Source organism: Amia ocellicauda, chromosome 6, assembly GCF_036373705.1.
Source record: "Amia ocellicauda isolate fAmiCal2 chromosome 6, fAmiCal2.hap1, whole genome shotgun sequence".
NCBI lineage: Eukaryota > Metazoa > Chordata > Actinopteri > Amiiformes > Amiidae > Amia > Amia ocellicauda.
Window position 1 is genome coordinate 43,329,558 of NC_089855.1, and position 9,633 is coordinate 43,339,190.

Below are 9,633 nucleotides of genomic sequence, written 5' to 3' on the forward strand. Positions count from 1 at the left end.
CAAGGATACAGAGTCTGGTGGGACTATGGGCATTTCATGAACTATCCTTTCCATAGTTTATTAGAGTGACTACTGGATTGAAAGAATTGTGCTGTTTGGATGTGTGACTGAAGTGTGAAATGATATGTGATGTTTCAATGTGATGTAAGTGGATACACACTGAATAATGCTACTATGGTGTAGTATTTGCATTTATATAACTTGTATATAACTTAATGACGTTTCTTCATTTACCATTTATGGTTCTACAAAACACGTGATTTTATATTATCACCGGCATATCAGATATTGAACAATTAATTAGCGGTCTTTTTTTTTTTTTTTTTCTAATTGTAGGTCAAACCTACCCTGCAGTTTTACAGACACACTTTTGTCTACGGGAACCCAAACAGGAAGACACAGTCCTGTTTCTTCACAAACAAGAAAACACAGTCAAGTTCATGGCAACCCAGGTTAAATAGGAAGACACAGTCCTATTACTTCATAAACAAGAAGACACAGTCAAGTCTATGGTAACACTAAGAAACTTTGTTTCTTAACAAGCAAGAAAACATTTCCTGCCTCAAGTAATTGATATAAGGCAAGCAACAACGTTTAATAAAATATAGATTGCGTTACCTGATCGTCAGAGGGCCAGGCGAGCAGACAAGTGAAAGCGAAACACCGCAGTAGGGAATTTTTCAAATAGGTTCCTTTACCTTTTTCTATTTTGCTGGCTCAGTTTTGCTGGTCACTGGTCTGGCCATTCCAGTCCTCTCTGTCAGGGTTAGCAATCCCAGCCATGTAATGTGGAAGAAAAACCATCTTCAATCAGGTTGGAACGTCCGTTGCAATGCCTTTAATACACGCAGCGTGGCGAGGAACAGTGAATCAAGAAGATCCCAAAGTCGCTCTGCCTTCATTTAAAAGTCAGAGGCTTTTATACACAAAAAACAAAGATCTGGTTACAATCACAGAGTCATTACTATATTATCATTAGAGAGTTAGCTAAGCAGAATATATATCAGAGTTCATAGGTCAACACATGGATTAGGGGGCAGGCACTTCAATCGTACTGTTTGACATTGTCTCCAAGGTTCTCATAGTAAATAACGAACAGAAAACAAGCTACCTTCTGGCATGTCCTCCAGGCTTGACCTTATCTTTCTTAAGTATACAAGAGAGTAGAATAGATATGAGGGAAAGAATTCTAACTTTCCTTCCACAGTGCCCAACACCTACCAGTATGTCCTTTTAGTATGTCACAAAGGTTCCCTAATTCGTTTTACAAATGTTCCCTGTATGTTATGAATGTTCCCTAAGCATGTGACGAATGTTCCCTAGTTTATGTTACAGATGTGCCCTAGCACTTCTCTCTCTCAATTCAGTGCATTTGTATTGGAGGGGAACGTGGATGAGTTTGTACCATTCTTGGGAGGCTCTGCCTTGTTGGGGCAGAACTGTGATCCAGGTGAACAGCAGATCGGGCAGAGCTGGGCATGTGGGCGGAGGAGGAGGAAGGCCGGTCAAACAAATAAGCTTGCTAAGGTACGCAGCAGCAGCAAACAGCCATCCCATCCAGCCAGCCAGGCAGTCTGGCTGGCAGTGACTGAGTGGTTGACAGACGGCAAGCAACGGAATGCACGTGCTCTGTGATGTCATAGCAGTCAGCTCAGAGAGAGGTTCGTGATGTCATCGCTGAGCTGGCTGGCTCTTTGTGTCTTGCTGGCTGTGTGTATGTGTGTGTGAGACAGAGAGAGATTTCTTGATTTTTAACACCTTTATTTTACTAAAAAAAAACAATTAAAACAAACTAGAAACACATAAAAGACATGAAAAAAACTCCCGACATAAAAACACAGTCTATTCTAAAAACGCTCAATAAAAAACACTACACACGTGCTACCTATAAAATATTCAAGTGAATTAAACCAGTTGGTTTAAATGTCCAAAGTCAATGGCACAGAGGGCAGCCCCGACCCCCCACATCTGCAGAAAAGTGTCCAGGTCTCCCGTCAGGCTGTAGAAATTGTAATCCAGTCGCACTCTGGAGTTTACGAGAGACCTGAAGAGGGAGAGTGCACACTGTTGCTGTACCCGCTAAGTCTGACTTCTCCTACTGCTCAGGATAGCCAGCTTAGCCTGCCCCACTAGAAAGTTTGCTAACTGACAAACATGTCTGTGGCGCTGCTTGTTCTGGACTCCCAAGATAAACACAGTGCGTGAGAAAAGGAGGCCCAGCTGCTTGAACAGGCTCTCCAGTGCAGTGAACAGCAGCTCTAATCTAGGGCAGTGGCAGAAACAGTGAAAAAGTGTCTCTCTCTCCCCGCAGTGGGGGCAGGTGTCGCTCACTCTGGGGTCTAGTGTATGTGCAAAAGAGTTTGTTGCGATGACGCCATACAGAAGCCATGCAGAAGCGGGGGCTTGTTCAGGCTCCTCCAGGCCGGGCAGGCATCTTCCCCCAGAGCCAGGTGCTCCCTCCAGGGGGTGTCAGGGAGGGGCTGCAGCTGCTGATGGTGCAGCTCCCTCACACTGAGCTGATAGAACTGCTGACGCTGAGCTGTGGAGACAGACACACTACAGAGACTGTGAGGCAACAGAAGGCGGCTTGATGACCTAGGGGGGACTGAGAGACACAGACAAACAAGGGGAAAGACGGTGTCAGGGTCCTTGGGCCAGCAGTGCTGCGTGAGAGCCTGGAAAAGCCGCTCCACAGCGCCTATGGGAAGGGCGTTCTGTACTGCCCAGAGAAATCTGGTTACGACTCTCAGTGACCTCATACCCAGCCTGGCAGCCAGGCTGTCGGCACCAACCCACTGTCCCCTGTTAAAATCCAACAAATCCCTCAGCCGGATCAAGTCGACCTTAAGCAGGACTGACCTGAGGCTGCTGGAGAGCAGGAGTGGACAGCTAAAACCGGGGTTCCACAGCAGTGGCTCCTCTAACAGCCAATACAGACTGCTGCCCCCCAGCTCCCTACCCAGGGAGAAGTGCTGCCACACCTCTAAAACAGAACTATAAAAAACAGGCTGGGATGGAAGTATATTGGGACGTGTCTTAAGTAAAAACATGTGTCTGTCATAACAAGTGTCCAGGGCGGGAGACACTGGGGATCTGGAGGGTACAGGAGCCTCTGAGCTGCCTGCAGCCGAAAGGCACTCAGCCTGCTTAACAGATCTACCAACCTCCTGGAGCGGCAGGAACAGCACTGCTTTGCGCACCCAGTGCAGCCCGTCCCAGAAGAAATCCAGGAGCAGGGTCTGTATCTGGGACACCAGGGCCGGTGGGGGGTCCAGACAGGCATAAGTGTGCCAGAGCATGGAGGCCACCAAGATATTAATAACAATTGTCTCCCCCTGAGGGAGAGCTGGGGCAGCAGCAAGTGCCATGCCCTCAACCGGCCCTGTACCCTCTCCAGCAGGCCAGCCCAGTTCTCCTGCGTCTCCCCCAAAGTCACACCCAGCACCCGAGGGCCTGAGAGAGACCACTGCAGCCCCGCAGGGAGGGCAGGGGGTGCAGAAACCTCCCACACCCCAACCAGATGAGCGCTGCTCTTGCCCTAGTTGACCCTGGCTGAGGAGGCCCTGCTGAACTCCTCCAGACACTCCCACAATGACCTGGACGTCTCGCTGGCCAGACTGTGTGTCTCAGCAGCATAGGCCGACACCCTGACCGCCTGCTCTGGGTGACAAGGGATGGACAGCCCGGCTAGCAACTGCCTCAGCCTGTGCAGCAGGGGCTCGATAGAAAGGGAGTATAGCATCCCTGACAGACTGCAGCCCTGTCTGATGCCTCCATGGATGGGGATAGGCTCACTCAGGCCACCATTGATCTTCAGCACAATAAACACATGACAGTACAGCAGCTGAATAAATTCTACGAACCGCGGGCCGACACCAACTGCTCTCAGCACCTGAAACAGGCACTGCGGCCGGCATGATGTCTCTGAGCCGCTTAGCCAGAGCCTTAGACAGGATCTTATAGTCCTGACACAGCAGCGCCACTGGCCTCATGTTCACAATGGAGGACAGATTCCCCTTCTTGGGCAGCAGGGTGAGAATAGCTCTACGACAGCTCACAGGCCCTCCTGCAGCACTGAGAGCAGGTCCGGGCCCAGCTCAGTCCAAAACTCTGAGAAAAACTCCACAGTGAGCCCATCCAGCCCCGGTGCCCAGCCCTTATTGAGCTCTTGCATTGCGCAGGTCAGCTCTGCCAGAGTAAATAGGGCCTCCAGCCCCTTGACCCCATCCTGTGGGAACTTAGGCAGACCCTGCAGAAACTGCTGCTGCTGCTCCAGGCTGCCCGGCTCTGCGGAGTACAGCTCCCTATAGCACTGGGCGGCATGACTACACATCTCTTGCCCATCCTGTAGCACGCGGCCCTCAGCCGTCCTCAGGCAGAGCATCACCCTGCTCTGCTGCCGCCTGCATTCCAACACAAAGAAGAACTTGATGGGCGCATCCATCTGTGTCAGGCTCTGGAACTGCGAGCGCACCATTGCTCCTCGAGCCCGTGTCCTTAGCAGCTCTGACAATGCCTGCTGCATAGCTTTGAGGTCCTCTAATGCCCCTGAATCTCCAGAGTCCAAGGCTCGGTGGAGCACCTGAATCTCTCCTTCTAACTCCTTCATAGATTCATTCAAGCTGTCAGTCCTATGCTCAGTGTACTTCTGGCAGAAGAGCCTGGTCTGAACCTTGCCAATGTCCCACCACTGTCTCAGGGAGGCAAACCTAGGGCGCTCTGATCTCCATCTCTGCCAAAAGAAAAGAAAAGAATTACAAAAAATCCTGTCCTGCAGCAAGCTATTATTGAAAAGCCAGTAGGCACTGCGCAGCCGGACAGGAGGCAGGGTGACACTCACAGTGATGAGACAGTGGTCAGTGGTCAGGTGGGGGTGATATGGAAGCCACCGATCAGATTGACATGATGTCTAAAGGTATAAAATCTATCCAGCCTGGCTAGCGACATAATGCTAGTACCCGGCCTCACCCAGGTGTACTGTTTCACCTTTGGGTTGGCATTCCTCCAGACATCGACCAGATTGTACAACTGTGTATTACCTTCCAGCTGTTTTGCCGACTGTGGACTGGGCTCCAAATGATTCCTATCTAATCTATAGTCCACAGTACAGTTCCAATCACCCCCCCAAAACCAGGATCTCCTCAGCCCCACAGTCTGCTAGCGCTTTGCTGAGCACCGGAAACACTGACAGTCTGTCTCTCACAGCATTGGGGGCATAGATATTAATAAACACAAAGGTCCTTCCCCCACTCTCAGCCTTTACCATCAACAATCTTCCACCAACAAACTCTGTTTTCTTAAAATAATCAATTTTAGAAGTGTGTGAAAATAAAATCCCCACTCCCCCACTCCCCCACTCACACTAGACCCTTGGCTAAACACACTCTCTCCTTTCCACTCCCGCTGCCACTCACACTCATTCACACTGTCTGCGTGTGTCTCTTGTACAAATAAAAATTGAGACATAAAAAAACATACTATTAACCATTAATTTTAGATTGCTAAGCAGTCCTGACAACACTCTTTCCACTTCTTTAACCTGTAGCACTCCGGCTCACTAAACTCCGCGAGTGCCACATCCTGCAGGATCACTTGTGCAGATGCCAGGAACTGCTTTGCATAAGGGATGAAGTTTTCTAAAACTATATTCCTCTTCCCCTTTGTCTCCCTTAAAAAATCCTTAATGCTTTTAGCACTGTATCCCGCAGTGTCAGTGGAGGCAGGCTCGCCCTGGGAGTCAGCGATGTCCCCCTCAGCAGCGCTGTCCGAGTCTGCGCTCTCCACAGCCGCAGCACTGCACTCAGACTCCCGGCGCCGCAGCCGGTCGGCCACCTTGGGTTGAGACGGCAGGTTCCCCCAGACAGACTCCCCTGACTGCGAGTCCCGCCGCACCACAGCCCCCACACCGCCTCCGGGATCCTCCTCACCAGCCGTCCTCGCAATATTCGCCTTTTTAGACAACTGTATCAACGGCCTCAGAAGACGGGGCAGACTGCTTCTGCTGTCTTTTCCTGGGCACTTTAAACCCATCATCACTGGCTAAGTGTTCAGTCTTGGTGGCGGCCGCATCAGCAGCAACAGCAGCTCCCTCCTCGGCTAACTGAGCCCGTGCCTGCTCTGCATTCTCACTGCTAGCAGCTTCCCCACTAGGCTCCCCTACTCTGTCCGCACCGAGGCCAGTAGCCTTTGCCACCGCCTCCCCCTCACCGCTCCCCCGGCCGGCAGAGCCGACACCAGACGGCCCTGCCTGCTCCTCACCTTCCTCTCGCCCGGCCGCCGGAGCCTCTCCCTGAGGGCAAGAGCGACTGATGTGCCCCTGCGCCCCGCACCTCAAACACCTCATGGTATCAGTTGACACGAACACCACGTACACTAACCCCTCGATCTTAAACTTCAGAGACAGGCTTAACTCATCGGCGCCGTCCGCCAGCACCATAAAACCCTGTCTGCGGTAAGAGAGGACGTGTTTCAGCTCCGGGGCGCTGCAGCCCAGCAGCACCCTCCTAATGGCGCAGGTGAGCCGGCCATAGCGACTCAGATCCCCCGCCAGCAGATCGTTGCTCAGGAAGGGGGGCACATTGGAAGTAACCACCTTGACAGCCGGGGTGGCCAGAGGGAGTTTGGGCAGGAAGGTCCCCTTCACTGTGACCCCCTCCTCCATCACATCCTTCACCAGCGCCTCAGAATTCAGGAAAACCACGATGCCCTTATTCATTCGAGCCGCAGAGACGATGTTATGGAAGCCGACCATCCTGCCGATCTCCATCGCACAGTCCTCTACCAACACCTACTCCTGGGACACGAGTATAAACCCGTGCTTTCGGGTCAGCGTTTCGTAATTAAATGAAGGGGGGGTCTCCCCGCCCACAACGCCATGTTGATCTAAATCGAAAAACAACCCCCTAAACCCGAATCGTGTAAAATCAACAAACGATTAAAAGTATCTATAAAAAAACAAGAAACGGAAAGAAAAAGAGTAGTAAAAACACACACACACTCTCTCCAAACAAAACTCCCACCACCACTGACTCCTCCCATAAACTCCCAGCATGCAGAGAGAGAGAGAGAGAGAGAGAGAGAGAGAGAGAGAGAGAGTGTGAGAGTGGGTGGGTGGGTGGGTGGCTGTTAGTGACTGTCTGTCTGTCTTCTGTGTCTGTCTGTCTCTGTCTCTGTCTCTCTCTCTGTCTCTCTCTCTCTCAATTCAGTGCATTTATATTGTCAAAGCAATTGGACATTCAAACATACATTTATACATACATACATACATACATACATACATACATACAAACATATATATGGAAAAGAAACAATACAATTATAAATCACAATAAGATGTAATAAAGTACAGGAAAACAAAATGTAATAAAATGTGATCTTTAATACACACAAATATGAATGGCTGGTCGGAAGCGTCTTGGACTCGGGTTCCTCTTCATTACTTATAACTCTTTTGCCTCTTGCTAAAGCTTTCCATGGAGGAGAACGTGGATGAGTTTGTACCATTCTTGGGAGGCTCTGCCTTGTTGGGGCGGAGCTGTGATCCAGGTGAACAGCAGATCGGGCATAGGTGGGCATGTGGGCGGAGGAGGAGGAAGGCCGGTCAAGCAAATAAGCTTGCTAAGGTACGCAGCAGCAGCAAACAGCCCCCCCATCCAGCCAGCCAGGCAGTCTGGCTGGCAGTGACTGAGAGGTTGACAGACGGCAAGCAACGGAATGCACGTGCTCTGTGATGTCATAGCAGTCAGCTCAGAGAGAGGTTCGTGATGTCATCGCTGAGATGGCTGGCTCTGTGTGTCTTGCTGGCTGTGTGTGTGAGAGAGAGAGAGAGAGAGTGTGTGTGTGTGTGTGTGTGTATGTGTGAGAGAGAGAGAGAGATAGTGTGTGTGTGTGAGTGGGTGGGTGGCTGTGTTAGTGTCTGTCTGTCTGTCTGTCTGTCTGTCTGTCTCTCTCTGTCTCTCTCTGGCTCTGTAGATGCATCATAGGGAACATATGTATGAATCTCTCTTTTTGTTTACCAAAAATGTGAATGAACGTATTTCAAGTGGGTTTTGCCTTGGTTGGAAACGTTTTAAGATTATTTATGAAGTGTCAATTGGATTTGTTTCAATTCTCCGTAGTTTTCAATGTATGTGCCATTCAGTAGCGTTCATGTTACAGATGTGTCCTATGCAGTTGTAGGGTCAATAAAATGTCAGTAAAACTTTATTTTAGCAATTATAGAGGGGATCAAATGCAAATAGAGGGTCCGCACTAATTATCTAATTTACCAACAACATTTAAAATTTGGTCTTGCAAAGCTGCAAAAAATGCTGTATAATCGTATGTGTGTTTATACACCAGCTGCTAAAGTCTGATAGCTTTGATCTTATTTTTTTTTTCTCGTGAACACCAAATGCTGTTTGCTTGATTTTTACAGAGTATGTCATAAATTCTGTCATAAAGCCTGACAAATTGTATTCTGTAATATTGAATATTTTCAAAGTTACATCATTTGTTTGTTTTTCCTATCATGTTACAAATGTTCCCTATGTGAAAGATGCATTATATCTTAATAATGTAAAAACAAGTAAAGATATTCAGATTATTATTTGCGGTAAAGTTATGAAACATTGCTTTTCACTATGTGTGTCAGTAAAAGTTTAAAAAATCCTGACAGTTTTTTATTGATCCTGCAAAATAAGTGTTTAGGGAACATCTGTAACTTAAAGTTAGGGTTAGTGTTAGGGTTAGGGTTATGAATATAATTGATATATAGAATTGTTAAGAACTGTAAATGTTTAAATTCAATTTTTCATGGATTGTCTGAAAGTTTCAGTTCTATATTCGGTTTTGAAACTGTTTTATTTCTATTTGTGTATATGAAAGATATACATCTATACAATATCTTCACTATTATAGATAAACACATTTTTATTTTCGGCATTGTTAAAGCACATTGGTATTACCTATGTGTATCTTTAAAAGTGTCAAATTCCTAAAGGTTTTTAATTGATCTTGCAAAATAAGTGTTTAGAGAAAATTTGTAACATAGAGTTAGGATTAGCCACTGGGTAAGTTAACTTCAACGGTAAGTTAATTAATGTGAATTATTCTCATCAATGTTAAAGAACAATAAGTTCTATTATGTGTGTCGATGAAATGCTGATTTTCCATATCGTTTGCTTGTGTATTCTGCAAAACACATATTTAGGGAACATTTGTAACATTAGGGTTACGATTTGCCATAGACGCGGAATGAGTTTGATTGTGAAGTTAAAGACGCAGTCGTCTCGGGGCTGATTATTATTGCTGTGTTTCTCCACTTCTACTCCACGCTTGGGAACGCCCACATCCAGTGACGTCAGCGTTCGATTCCAAGACCGGTGGAAAAGCGGGCCGGTTCACAAACAGATCAGCTGGATCCCAGGCCGAGCAGCGGCTCTGGCTCCAGCACCGGCACCATGTCGGTGGAAAAGCGCTAAGTGAGCTCACACTGAGCTCAGTGTAATGTCTGCTCTGGAGAGCTCACAGTGTGACCTAGTCGTGAGTTCACGTCTTTACTGGGTAGTCCTTGACAACTTAATTGACTCAATTCTTGGGCTTAATTGGTCAAAATTACCAATGGTTGAAGGTACTCAGGGACTGATGTGTAGA

At 48.0% G+C, this 9,633-nt stretch overlaps 1 non-coding gene across 1 annotated transcript; it reads left to right on the forward strand.

Moving 5' to 3' along the window:
* The first annotated feature begins 7,416 nt into the window (after positions 1–7,416).
* On the forward strand, positions 7,417–7,531 carry LOC136752061 (U5 spliceosomal RNA). Its single transcript, XR_010817232.1, has one exon. It is a non-coding gene; the product is annotated as a U5 spliceosomal RNA (small nuclear RNA).
* Positions 7,532–9,633: the final 2,102 nt, after the last annotated feature.